The sequence below is a fragment of the Procambarus clarkii genome, chromosome 18, assembly GCF_040958095.1.
Source record: "Procambarus clarkii isolate CNS0578487 chromosome 18, FALCON_Pclarkii_2.0, whole genome shotgun sequence".
NCBI classification, from domain to species: Eukaryota; Metazoa; Arthropoda; class Malacostraca; order Decapoda; family Cambaridae; genus Procambarus; species Procambarus clarkii.
Genome location: NC_091167.1, coordinates 6767709 through 6785046, shown reverse-complemented (window position 1 = coordinate 6785046; position 17338 = coordinate 6767709).

Below are 17338 nucleotides of genomic sequence, written 5' to 3'. Positions count from 1 at the left end.
TATATATATATATATATATATATATATATATATATATATATATATATATATATATATATATATATATATATATATGTCGTACCTAGTAGCCAGAACGCACTTATCAGCCTACAATGCAAGGCCCGATTTGCCTAATAAGCCAAGTTTTCATGAATTAATATGTTTTCTCTAGTTTTTTTTCTTACGAAATGATAAAGCTACCCAATTCATTATGTATGAGGTCAATTTTTTTTTAATGGAGTTAAAATTAACGTAGATATATGACCGAACCTAACCAACCCTACCTAACCTAACCTAATCTATCTTCATAGGTTAGGTTCGGTTAGGTAGCAGAAAAAGTTAGGTTAGGTTAGGTAGGTTAGGTAGTCGAAAAAACATTAATTCATGAAAACTTAGCTTATTAGGCAAATCAGGCCTTGAATAGTAGGCTGATAAGTACGTTCTGGCTATTAGGTACGACACATATATATATATATATATATATATATATATATATATATATATATATATATATATATATATATATATATATATATATATATATATGTCGTACCTAGTAGCCAGAACGCACTATTCAGCCTACTATGCAAGGCCCGATTTGCCTAATAAGCCAAGTTTTCATGAATTATTTGTTTTTCGACTACCTAACCTACCTAACCTAACCTAACCTAACTTTTTCGGCTACCTAACCTAACCTAACCTATAAAGATAGGTTAGGTTAGGTTAGGTAGGGTTGATTAGGTTCGGTCATATATCTACGTTAATTTTAACTCCAATAAAAAAAATTTACCTCATACATAATGAAATGGGTAGCTTTATCATTTCATAAGAAAAAAATTGGAGAAAATATATTAATTCAGGAAAACTTGGCTTATTAGGCAAATCGGGCCTTGCATAGTAGGCTGAAAAGTGAGTTCTGGCTACTAGGTACGACATATATATATATATATATATATATATATATATATATATATATATATATATATATATATATATATATATATATATATATATATATATATATATATATATATATATATATATATATATATATATATATATATATATATATATGCAATTGACGATCACAAAACACTGATCATTTTATGCGGAAAATCCACAGAGAAATATGAAATGAGGTGAACGTTTCGGCCCTGTTAAAGCCTTTGTCAACACCAGACTGACTGGACTGCCAGTCTGGTGTTGACAAAGGCTTTAACAGGGCCGAAACGTTCACCTCATTTCATATTTCTCTGTGGATTTTCCGCATATATATATATATATAATATATATTATATAAATTATTTATATATATATATATATATATTATTTATATATATATTATATATATAATTATATAGGTCATATGTTTTTGTATTTTTGCTGATTTGTTAGTAAATAATAAAAGAAATATAAATTATTTGATTTTTTACCCTTAAATTGGTTTTAATATTTAAATTGAAAACAATAATATAATATAAAAAATATAAGAAAAATAATAATACATTATAAAATAAAATATAATAAAAATAATATAATATAATATAATTTAATTTCAAGAAATTTAACTTTAAACACAAAGATGCGAAAAGGGTTCAGATTAGGCTCAAACCTTTCACAAGAGATTCATATTGGTGTATGAATGGATTATGAATGACTCATGTTAGGAGTGTAAAGTTGCCACAACATCTCAAATTAGTGTTAGATACATAGGTCTTGGCTATAAGTTTTGGAAACCTATTTAAGTCCACACACAATATCGTATCTGATACGATAAAACAAACGTTTCCAATCCTTTCAAATACTTTCCAGATATGTTGTGGCAACCTAAAATTGTTTGCTGGGCACCCACTGAACTGCATCGCTGGGTTGCAGATATACTAACCCAGCTGGCGACCTTGTTAAGAAGAAGATAGAGAAGGCAGGCGGGAAAGGAGTTCCTGCAACCTTTTTGTCTAGCAGGCAAGACTCGGGAATTTATTGTTATAAGGTAAGCCTGAGTCTTCCTTCACTCCTCCACGGGTCTAGGCCGGAACTGCTGATAGCAGTTTCCCCATGGTTGACTGAAGGGCTTCCAGGGTGAATCAGTGGCACCCCCTTCAGTGGTGGAAGCAAGGACACTACAACAACGATCACTGCAACAATGTACACTACAACAACGAACACTACAACAACGAACATTACGACAATGAACACTACAACAATGAACATTTCAACAACGAACACAACAACTACGAACACAACAACGAACATTACAACAACGAACATGACAACAATGAACACTACAACAATGAACACTACAACAACGAACACTACAACAACGAACACTACAACAACGAGCACTACAACAATGAACACTACAACAATGAACACTACAACAACGAACACTACAACAACGAGCACTACAACAACGAACACAACAACAACGAACACAACAACAACGAACACTACAACAACGAACACCACAACAACGAACACCACAACAACGAACACCACAACAACGAACACCACAACAACGAACACCACAACAACGAACATTACAACAATAATCATTACAACAACAATCACTACAGCAACGAACATTACAACAACGAACATTACAACAACGAACATTACAACAACGAACAGTACAACAACGAACATTACAACAATGAACATTACAACAAAGAACACTGCAACAACGAAAACTGCAACAATGAACATTACAACAGTGAACATTACAACAATGAACACCACAACAACGAACACTAAAACAACGAACACTTCAACAATGAAAATTACAACAATGAACACAACAACAACGAACACTACAACAACGAACACTACAAAACGAACACAACAACAACGAACACTACAACAACGAACATTACAACAATGAACATTACAGCAATGAACATTACAACAATGAATATTACAACAATGAACACCACAACAACGAACTCTACAAGAACGAACTCTACAACAATGAACATTAAAACAATGAACACTACAACAATGAACATTACAACGATGAACATTACAACAATTAACACCACGACAACGAACACCACAACAACGAACACTACAACAACTAACACTACAACAACAAAAAACTACAATAGCGAACACTACAACAACGAACACTACAAAAACTAACATTACAACAACAAACACTACATCAACGAACACTACAACAACGAACATTACAACAAAGAACATGACAACAATGAACACTACAACAATGAACACTACAACAACGAACACTACAACAAAGAACACTACAACAACGAACACTACAACCACGACCACTACAACAATGAACACTACAACAACGAACACTACAACAACGAACACCACAACAACGAACACTACAACAACGAACAATACAACAATGAACATTACAATAAAGAACACTACAACAACGACCATTACAACAACGAACATTACAACATCGAACATTACAACAACGAACATTACAACAATGAACATTACAACAATGAACATAAAAAGAACGAACACCACAACAAAGAACACTTCAACAACGAACACCACAACAACGAACACTACAACAACGAACACTACGACAATGAACACTATAACAACGAACATTACAACAACGAACACAACAACTACGAACACTACAACAACGAACATTACAACAACGAACATGACAACAATGAACACTACAACAATGAACACTAAAACAATGAACATTACAACAATGAACATTACAACAATGAACACAACAACAACGAACACTACAACAACGAACTCATTGACAACGAACACCACAACAACGAACACTACAACAACGAACACTACAACAACGAACATTACAACAACGAACACAACAGCTACGAACACTACAACAACGAACATTACAACAACGAACATGACAACAATGAACACTACAACAATGAACACTACAACAATGAACACTACAACAACGAACACTACAACAAAGAACAAAACAACAACGAACACTACAACAATGAACACTACAACAACGAACACTACAACAACGAACACTACAACAATGAACACTACAACAACGAACACCACAACAACGAACACCACAACAATGAACAATACAACAATGAACATTAACAACGATCATTACAACAAGGAACATTACAACAACGAACATTACAACAACGAACATTACAACAACGAACATTACAACAATGAACATTACAACAATGAACACTACAACAACGTATACTAAAACAATGAACATTACAAAAATGAACATTACAACAATAAACACGACAACAACGAACACTAAAACATCAAACACTTCAACAATGAACATTACAACAATGAACATTACAACAATGAACACTAAAACTGTGAACACTACAACAATGAACAATACAATAATGAACATTACAACAACAAACATTACAACAATGAACATTACAACAATGAACACTACAACAACAAATACTACAACAATGAACACTACAACAATGAACACTACAACAATGAACATTGCAACAATGAACACTACAACAACAAATACTACAACAATGAACACTACAACAATGAACATTACAACAACGAAGACTACAACAACAAACACTACAACAACGAAGACTACAACAATTAACTCTACAACAGTGAACACTACAACAATGAACACTACAACAATTACCACTACAATAACGAACACTACAACAACGTACACTACAACAACAAACACCACATTAACGAATATTACAACAACGAAAACTACAAAACCGAACACTACAACAATGAACACCACAACAACGAACACAACAACAACGGACACTACAACAACGAACATTACAACAATTAACACTACAACAATGAACATTACAACAACAAACACTACAACAACGAACACTACAACAATGAACACCACAACAACGAACACCACAACTTCAAACACTACAACAATTAACACTACAACAATTAACCCTACAACAATTAACACAACAGCAATTAACACTACAACAATGAACACTATAACAATTAACACTACAACAACGAACACTACAACAACGGACACTACAACAACGAACACTTCAACAACAAACACTACAACAACGAACACTACAACAACAAATACTACAACAATGAACACTATAACAAGTAACACTACAACAACGAACACTACAACAACGAACAATACAACAACGAACACTACAACAACAAACACTACAACAACAAACACTACAACAACAATCACTACAACAACAAACACTACAACTACAGACACTACAACAACAAACACTACAACAACAAACACTACAAAAACAAGCATTACAACAACAAACACTACAACAATGAACACTTCAACAATCAACATTACAACAACAAACACTACAACAACAAACACTACAACAACATACACTACAACAACAAACACTACAACTACAATCACTACAACAAACAACACTACAACAATGAACATTACAACAACGAACACTACAACAATGAACATTACAACAATAAACACTACAACAATGAACACTACAACAACGATCACTACAACAACAAACACTACAACAATAAACACTACAACAATGAACACTACAACAGCGAATATTACAACAATGAACACTACAACAACGAACACTACAACAATGAACACTGGAACAACGAACACTACAACAATAAACATTACAACGACAAACACTACAACAAAGAACACTACAACAACAAACACTACAATAACAAACACTACAACGACAAACACTACAACAACAAACACTACAACAACAAACACTACAACAAAGAACACTACAACAATGAATATTACAACAACAAACACTCCAACAATGAACACTAAACTAACGAACACTACAACAATGAACACTACATCAACGAACATTACAACAACGAACATTACAACATCGAACACTACAACAACAAACACTACAACAACAAACACTACAACAACAATCACTACAACAACAAACACTACAACAACAAACACTTCAACAACAAACACTACAAAAACAAGCGTTACAACAAAAAAAATACAACAATGAACACTTCAACAATGAACATTACAACAACAAACACTACAACAACAAACACTACTACAACAAACACTACAACAACAAACACTACAACAACAAACAATTCAACCCAGAACACTACAACAATGAACATTACAACAACAAACACTACAACAATTAAATCTAAAATAACGAACACTATAACAATGAACACTACAACAACGAACATTACAACAACGAACATTACAACAACGAACACTACAACAACGATCACTACTACAATGAACACCACAACAACGAACACCACAACAACGAACACTACAACAACGAACATTACAACAATTAACACAACAATGAACATTACAACAACAAACACTACAACAACGAACACTACAACAATGAACACCACAACAATGAACACTACAACAACGCACATAGCAACAATAAACACTACAACAACGAACACTGCAACAATGAACATTACAACAACGTAAACTACAACAACGAACACTGCAACAATGAACATTACAACAACAAACACTTCAACAACGTAAACTGCAACAATGAACACTACAACAACAAACACTACATCAATGAACACTACAACAATGAACACTACAACAATGAACACTACAACAATAAACACCACAACAATGAACATTACAACAATGAACACTACAACAACAAATACTACAACAATGAACACTACAACAATGAACACTACAACAATGAACATTACAACAATGAACACTACAACAACAAATACTACAACAATGAACACTTCAACAATGAACACTACAACAATTACCACTACAACAACGAAAACTACAACAACGTGTACTACAACAACAATAACCACACCAACGAACATTACAACAACAAAAACTACAATATCGAACACTACAATAATGAACACCACAACAACGAACACAACAACAGCGAACACTACAACAACGAACATTACAACAATTAACACTACAACAATGAACATTACAACAACAAACACTACAACAACGAACACTACAACAATGAACACCACAACATCGAACACCACAACTACAAACACTACAACAATTAACACTACAACAATTAACACTACAACAATTAACACAACAGCAATTAACACTACAACAATGAACACTATACCAATTAACACTACAACAGCGAACACTACAACAACGAACACTACAACAACGAACACTACAACAACAAACACTACAACTACGAAAACTACAACAACAAATACTACAACAATGAACACTATAACAAGTAACACTACAACAACGAACACTACAACAAGGAACAATACAACAACGAACACTACAACAACAAACACTACAACAACAAACACTACAACAACAATCACTACAACAACAAACACTACAACAACAGACACTACAACAACAAACACTACAACAACAAACACTACAAAAACAAGCGTTACAACAACAAACACTACAACAATGAACACTTCAACAATCAACATTACAACAACAAACACTACAACAACAAACACTACAACAACATACACTACAACAACAAACACTACAACTACAATCACTTCAACAAAGAACACTACAACAATGAACATTACAACAACGAACACTACAACAATGAACATTACAACAACAAACACTACAACAACGAACACTAAAATAACGAACACTACAACAATGAACACTACAACAACGATCACTACAACAACAAACACTACAACAATAAACACTACAACAATAAACACTACAACAGCGAATATTACAACAATGAACACTACAACAACGAACACTACAACAATGAACACTGGAACAACGAACACTACAACAATAAACATTACAACGACAAACACTACAACAAAGAACACTACAACAACAAACACTACAATAACAATCACTACAACAACAAACACTACAACAACAAACACTACAACAACAAACACTACAACAAAGAACACTACAACAATGAACATTACAACAACAAACACTCCAACAATGAACACTAAATTAACGAACACTACAACAATGAACACTACATCAACTAACATTACAACAACGAACATTACAACATCGAACACTACAACAACAAACACTACAACAACAAACACTACAACAACAATCACTACAACAACAAACACTACAACAACAAACACTACAACAACAAACACTACAACAGCAAACACTACTACAACAAACACTACAACAAAAAACACTACAACAACAAACACTACAACACAAAACACTACAACAATGAACATTACAACAACGAACACTACAACAATGAACATTACAACAACAAACACTACAACAATGAAAACTAAAATAACGAACACTATAACAATGAACACTACAACAACGAACACTACAACAACGAACACCACAACAACGAACACTACAACAAAGAACATTACAACAACAAACACTACAACAATGAACACTACAACAACAAACACTACAACAATGAACACTACAACAATGAACACTACAACAATGAACACTACAACATAAACACCACAACAATGAACATTACAACAATGAACACTACAACAACAAATACTACAACAATGAACACTACAACAATGAACACTACAACAACAAATACTACAACAATGAACACTACAACAATGAACACCACAACAATTACCACTACAACAACGAACACTACAACAGCGTGCACTACAACAACAAACACCACACCAACGAACATTACAACAACGAAAACTACAATATCGAACACTACAACAATGAACACCACAACAATGAACACTACAACAACGAACACAACAACAACGAACACTACAACAACGAACATTACAACAATTAATACTACAACAATGAACATTACAACAACAAACACTACAACAACGAACACTACAATAATGAACACCACAACAACGAACACCACAACTACAAACACTACAACAATTAACACTACAATAATTAAACCTACAACAATTAACACAACAGCAATTAACACTACAACAATGAACACTACAACAACGAACACTACAACAACGAACACTACAACAACAAACAGTACAACAATGAACACTGCAACAACAAATACTCCAGCAATGATCACGATAACAAGTAACACTACAACAACGAACATTACAACAACGAACAATACAACAACGAACACTACAACAACAAACACTACAACAACAAACACTACAACAACAATCACTACAACAATGATCATTACAACAATTAACATTACAACAATGAACATTAGAACAATGAACACCACAAGAACGAACACCACAACAAAGAACACTTCAACAACGAACACCACAACAACGAACACTACAACAACGAACACTACGACAATGAACACTATAACAACGAACATTACAACAACGAACACAACAACTACGAACACTACAACAACGAACATTACAACAACGAACATGACAACAATGAACACTACAACAATGAACACTAAAACAATGAACATTACAACAATGAACATTACAACAATGAACACAACAACAACGAACACTACAACAACGAACTCCATGACAACGAACACCACAACAACGAACACTACAACAACGAACACTACAACAACGAACATTACAACAACGAACACAACAGCTACGAACACTACAACAACGAACATTACAACAACGAACATGACAACAATGAACACTACAACAATGAACACTACAACAATGAACACTACAACAACGAACACTACAACAAAGAACAAAACAACAACGAACACTACAACAATGAACACTACAACAACGAACACTACAACAAAGAACAAAACAACAACGAACACTACAACAATGAACACTACAACAACGAACACTACAACAACGAACACTACAACAATGAACACTACAACAACGAACACCACAACAACAAACACCACAACAATGAACAATACAACAATGAACATTAACAACGATCATTACAACAAGGAACATTACAACAACGAACATTACAACAACGAACATTACAACAACGAACATTACAACAATGAACATTACAACAATGAACACGACAACAACGAACACTAAAACATCAAACACTTCAACAATGAACATTACAACAATGAACATTACAACAATGAACACTAAAACTGTGAACACTACAACAATGAACAATACAATAATGAACATTACAACAACAAACATTACAACAATGGACACTACAACAACGAGCACTACAACAATGAACACTACAACAACGAACACTACAACAAAGAACACTAAAACAAGTAACACTACAACAACGAACACTACAACAATGAACAATACAACAACGAACACTACAACAAACAAACAGTACAACAACAAACACTACAACAACAATCACTACAACAACAAACACTACAACAACAGACACTACAACAACAAACACTACAAAAACAAGCGTTACAACAGCAAACACTACAACAATGAACACTTCAACAATCAACATTACAACAACAAACACTATAACAACAAACACAACAACAACAAACACTACAACAACAAACACTACAACTACAAACACTACAACAAAGAACACTACAACAATGAACAGTACAACAACGAACACTACAACAATGAACATTACAACAACAAACACTACAACAACGAACACTAAAATAACGAACACTACAATAATGAACACTACAACAACGATCACTACAACAACAAACACTACAACAATAAACACTACAACAATGAACACTACAACAGCGAATATTACAACAATGAACACTACAACAACGAACACTACAACAATGAACACTGGAACAACGAACACTACAACAATAAACATTACAACGACAAACACTACAACAAAGAACACTACAACAACAAACACTACAATAACAAACACTACAACAACAAACACTACAGCAACAAACACTACAACAACAAACACTACAACAAAGAACACTACAACAATGAACATTACAACAACAAACACTCCAACAATGAACACTAAACTAACGAACACTACAACAATGAACACTACAGCAACGAACATTACAACAACGAACATTACAACATCGAACACTACAACAACAAACACTACAACAACAAACACTACAACAACAATCACTACAACAACAAACACTACAACAACAAACACTACAACAACAAACACTACAACAACAAACACTACAAAAACAAGCGTTACAACAACAAACAATACAACAATGAACACTTTAACAATGAACAGTACAACAACAAACACTACAACAACAAACCCTACTACAACAAACACTACAACAATGAACAATGAACACTACAGCAACGAACATTACAACAACGAACATTACAACATCGAACACTACAACAACAAACACTACAACAACAAACACTACAACAACAATCACTACAACAACAAACACTACAACAACAAACACTACAACAACAAACACTACAACAACAAACACTACAACAACAAACACTACAACACAGAACACTACAACAATGAACATTACAACAACGAACACTACAACAATGAACATTACAACAACAAACACTACAACAATGAAAACTAAAATAACGAACACTATAACAATGAACACTACAACAACGAACATTTCAACAACGAACATTACAACAACGAACAATACAACAACGAACACTACTACAATGAACACCATAACAACGAACACCACAACAACGAGCACTACAACAACGAACATTACAACAATTAACACTACAACAATGAACATTACAACAACAAACACTACAACAACGAACACTACAACAATGAACACCACAACAATGAACACTACAACAACGCACATAACAACAATGAACACTATAACAACGAACACTACAACCATGAACATTACAACAACAAACACTTCAACAACGTACACTACAACAATGAACATTACAACAACAAAGACTACAACAATGAACACTAACACATTGAACACTACAACAATGAACACTAAAACAATGAACACCACAACAATGAACATTACAACAATGAACACTACAACAACAAATACTACAACAATGAACACTACAACAATGAACATTGCAACAATGAACACTACAACAACAAATACTACAACAATGAACACTACAACAATGAACATTACAACAACGAACACTACAACAACAAACACTACAACAACGAAGACTACAACAATTAACTCTACAACAGTGAACACTACAACAATGAACACTACAACAATGAACACTACAACAATTACCACTACAATAACGAACACTACAACAACGTGCACTACAACAACAAACACCACATTAACGAACATTACAACAACGAAAACTACAAAACCGAACACTACAACAATGAACACCACAACAACGAACACAACAACAACGGACACTACAACAACGAACATTACAACAATTAACACTACAACAATGAACATTACAACAACAAACACTACAACAACGAACACTACAACAATGAACACCACAACAACGAACACCACAACTTCAAACACTACAACAAATAACACTACAACAATTAACCCTACAACAATTAACACAACAGCAATTAACACTACAACAATGAACACTATAACAATGAACACTACAACAACGAACACTACAACAACGGACACTACAACAACGAACACTACAACAACAAACACTACAACAACGAACAATACAACAACAAATACTACAACAATGAACACTATAACAAGTAACACTACAACAACGAACACTACAACAACGAACAATACAACAACGAACACTACAACAACAAACACTACAACAACAAACACTACAACAACAATCACTACAACAACAAACACTACAACTACAGACACTACAACAACAAACACTACAACAACAAACACTACAACAACAAACACTACAAAAACAAGCATTACAACAACAAACACTACAACAATGAACACTTCAACAATCAACATTACAACAACAAACACTACAACAACAAACACTACAACAACATACACTACAACAACAAACGCTACAACTACAATCACTACAACAAACAACACTACAACAATGAACATTACAACAACGAACACTACAACAATGAACATTACAACAATAAACACTGCAACAATAAACACTACAACAATGAACACTACAACAGCGAATATTACAACAATGAACACTACAACAACGAACACTACAACAATGAACACTGGAACAACGAACACTACAACAATAAACATTACAACGACAAACACTACAACAAAGAACACTACAACAACAAACACTACAATACCAAACACTACAACAACAAACACTACAACAACAAACACTACAACAACAAACACTACAACAAAGAACACTACAACAATGAATATTACAACAACAAACACTCCAACAATGAACACTAAACTAACGAACACTACAACAATGAACACTACATCAACGAACATTACAACAACGAACATTACAACATCGAATACTACAACAACAAACACTACAACAACAAACACTACAACAACAATCACTACAACAACAAACACTACAACAACAAACACTACAACAACAAACACTACAAAAACAAGCGTTACAACAACAAAAAATACAACAATGAACACTTCAACAATGAACATTACAACAACAAACACTACAACAACAAACACTACTACAACAAACACTACAACAACAAACACTACAACAACAAACAATTCAACACAGAACACTACAACAATGAACATTACAACAACAAACACTACAACAATTAAAACTAAAATAACGAACACTATAACAATGAACACTACAACAACAAACATTACAACAACGAACATTACAACAACGAACACTACAACAACGATCACTACTACAATGAACACTACAACAACGAACACCACAACAACGAACACTACAACAACGAACATTACAACAATTAACACTACAACAATGAACAATACAACAACAAACACTACAACAACGAACACTACAACAATGAACACCACAACAATGAACACTACAACAACGCACATAACAACAATAAACACTACAACAACGAACACTGCAACAATGAACATTACAACAACGTAAACTACAACAACGAACACTGCAACAATGAACATTACAACAACAAACACTTCAACAACGTAAACTGCAAAAATGAACACTACAACAACAAACACTACAACAATGAACACTACAACAATGAACACTACAACAATGAACACTACAACAATAAACACCACAACAATGAACATTACAACAATGAACACTACAACAACAAATACTACAACAATGAACACTACAACAATGAACACTACAACAATGAACATTACAACAATGAACACTACAACAACAAATACTACAACAATGAACACTTCAACAATGAACACTACAACAATTACCACTACAACAACGAAAACTACAACAACGTGTACTACAACAACAAACACCACACCAACGAACATTACAACAATGAAAACTACAATATCGAACACTACAATAATGAACACCACAACAACAACAAACGCTACAACAACGAACACTACAACAATGAACACCACAACATCGAACACCACAACTACAAACACTACAACAATTAACACTACAACAATTAACACTACAACAATTAACACAACAGCAATTAACACTACAACAATGAACACTATACCAATTAACACTACAACAGCGAACACTACAACAACGAACACTACAACAACGAACACTACAACAACAAACACTACAACTACGAAAACTACAACAACAAATACTACAACAATGAACACTATAACAAGTAACACTACAACAACGAACACTACAACAAGGAACAATACAACAACGAACACTACAACAACAAACACTACAACAACAAACACTACAACAACAATCACTACAACAACAAACACTACAACAACAGACACTACAACAACAAACACTACAACAACAAACACTACAAAAACAAGCGTTACAACAACAAACACTACAACAATGAACACTTCTACAATCAACATTACAACAACAAACACACCAACAACAAACACTACAACAACATACACTACAACAACAAACACTACAACTACAATCACTTCAACAAAGAACACTACAACAATGAACATTACAACAACGAACACTACAACAATGAACATTACAACAACAAACACTACAACAACGAACACTAAAATAACGAACACTACAACAATTAACACTACAACAACGATCACTACAACAACAAACACTACAACAATAAACACTACAACAATGAACACTACAACAACGAATATTACAACAATGAACACTACAACAACGAACACTACAACAATGAACACTGGAACAACGAACACTACAACAATAAACATTACAACGACAAACACTACAACAAAGAACACTACAACAACAAACACTACAATAACAATCACTACAACAACAAACACTACAACAACAAACACTACAACAACAAACACTACAACAAAGAACACTACAACAATGGACATTACAACAACAAACACTCCAACAATGAACACTAAATTAACGAACACTACAACAATGAACACTACATCAACTAACATTACAACAACGAACATTACAACATCGAACACTACAACAACAAACACTACAACAACAAACACTACAACAGCAAACACTACTACAACAAACACTACAACAAAAAACACTACAACAACAAATACTACAACACAGAACACTACAACAATGAACATTACAACAACGAACACTACAACAATGAACATTACAACAACAAACACTACAACAATGAAAACTAAAATAACGAACACTATAACAATGAACACTACAACAACGAACATTACAACAACGAACACCACAACAACGAACACTACAACAAAGAACATTACAACAACAAACACTACAACAATGAACACTACAACAACAAACACTACAACAATGAACACTACAACAATGAACACTACAACAATGAACACTACAACATAAACACCACAACAATGAACATTACAACAATGAACACTACAACAACAAATACTACAACAATGAACAATACAACAATGAACACTACAACAACAAATACTACAACAATGAACACTACAACAATGAACACTACAACAATTACCACTACAACAACGAACACTACAACAACGTGCACTACAACAACAAACACCACACCAACGAACATTACAACAACGAAAACTACAATATCGAACACTACAACAATGAACACCACAACAATGAACACTACAACAACGAACACAACAACAACGAACACTACAACAACGAACATTACAACAATTAATACTACAACAATGAACATTACAACAACAAACACTACAACAACGAACACTACAACAATGAACACCACAACAACGAACACCACAACTACAAACACTACAACAATTAACACTACAATAATTAAACCTACAACAATTAACACAACAGCAATTAACACTACAACAATGAACACTACAACAACGAACACTACAACAACGAACACTACAACAACAAACAGTACAACAATGAACACTGCAACAACAAATACTCCAACAATGATCACGATAACAAGTAACACTACAACAACGAACATTACAACAACGAAAAATACAACAACGAACACTACAACAACAAACACTACAACAACAAACACTACAACAGCAATCACTACAACAATGATCATTACAACAATTAACATTACAACAATGAACATTAGAACAATGAACACCACAAGAACGAACACCACAACAAAGAACACTTCAACAACGAACACCACAACAACGAACACTACAACAACGAACACTACGACAATGAACACTATAACAACGAACATTACAACAACGAACACAACAACTACGAACACTACAACAACGAACATTACAACAACGAACATGACAACAATGAACACTACAACAATGAACACTAAAACAATGAACATTGCAACAATGAACATTACAACAATGAACACAACAACAACGAACACTACAACAACGAACTCCATGACAACGAACACCACAACAACGAACACTACAACAACGAACACTACAACAACGAACATTACAACAACGAACACAACAGCTACGAACACTACAACAACGAACATTACAACAACGAACATGACAACAATGAACACTACAACAATGAACACTACAACAATGAACACTACAACAACGAACACTACAACAAAGAACAAAACAACAACGAACACTACAACAATGAACACTACAACAACGAACACTACAACAAAGAACAAAACAACAACGAACACTACAACAATGAACACTACAACAACGAACACTACAACAACGAACACTACAACAATGAACACTACAACAACGAACACCACAACAACGAACACCACAACAATGAACAATACAACAATGAATATTAACAACGATCATTACAACAAGGAACATTACAACAACGAACATTACAACAACGAACATTACAACAACGAACATTACAACAATGAACATTACAACAATGAACACTACAACAACGTATACTAAAACAATGA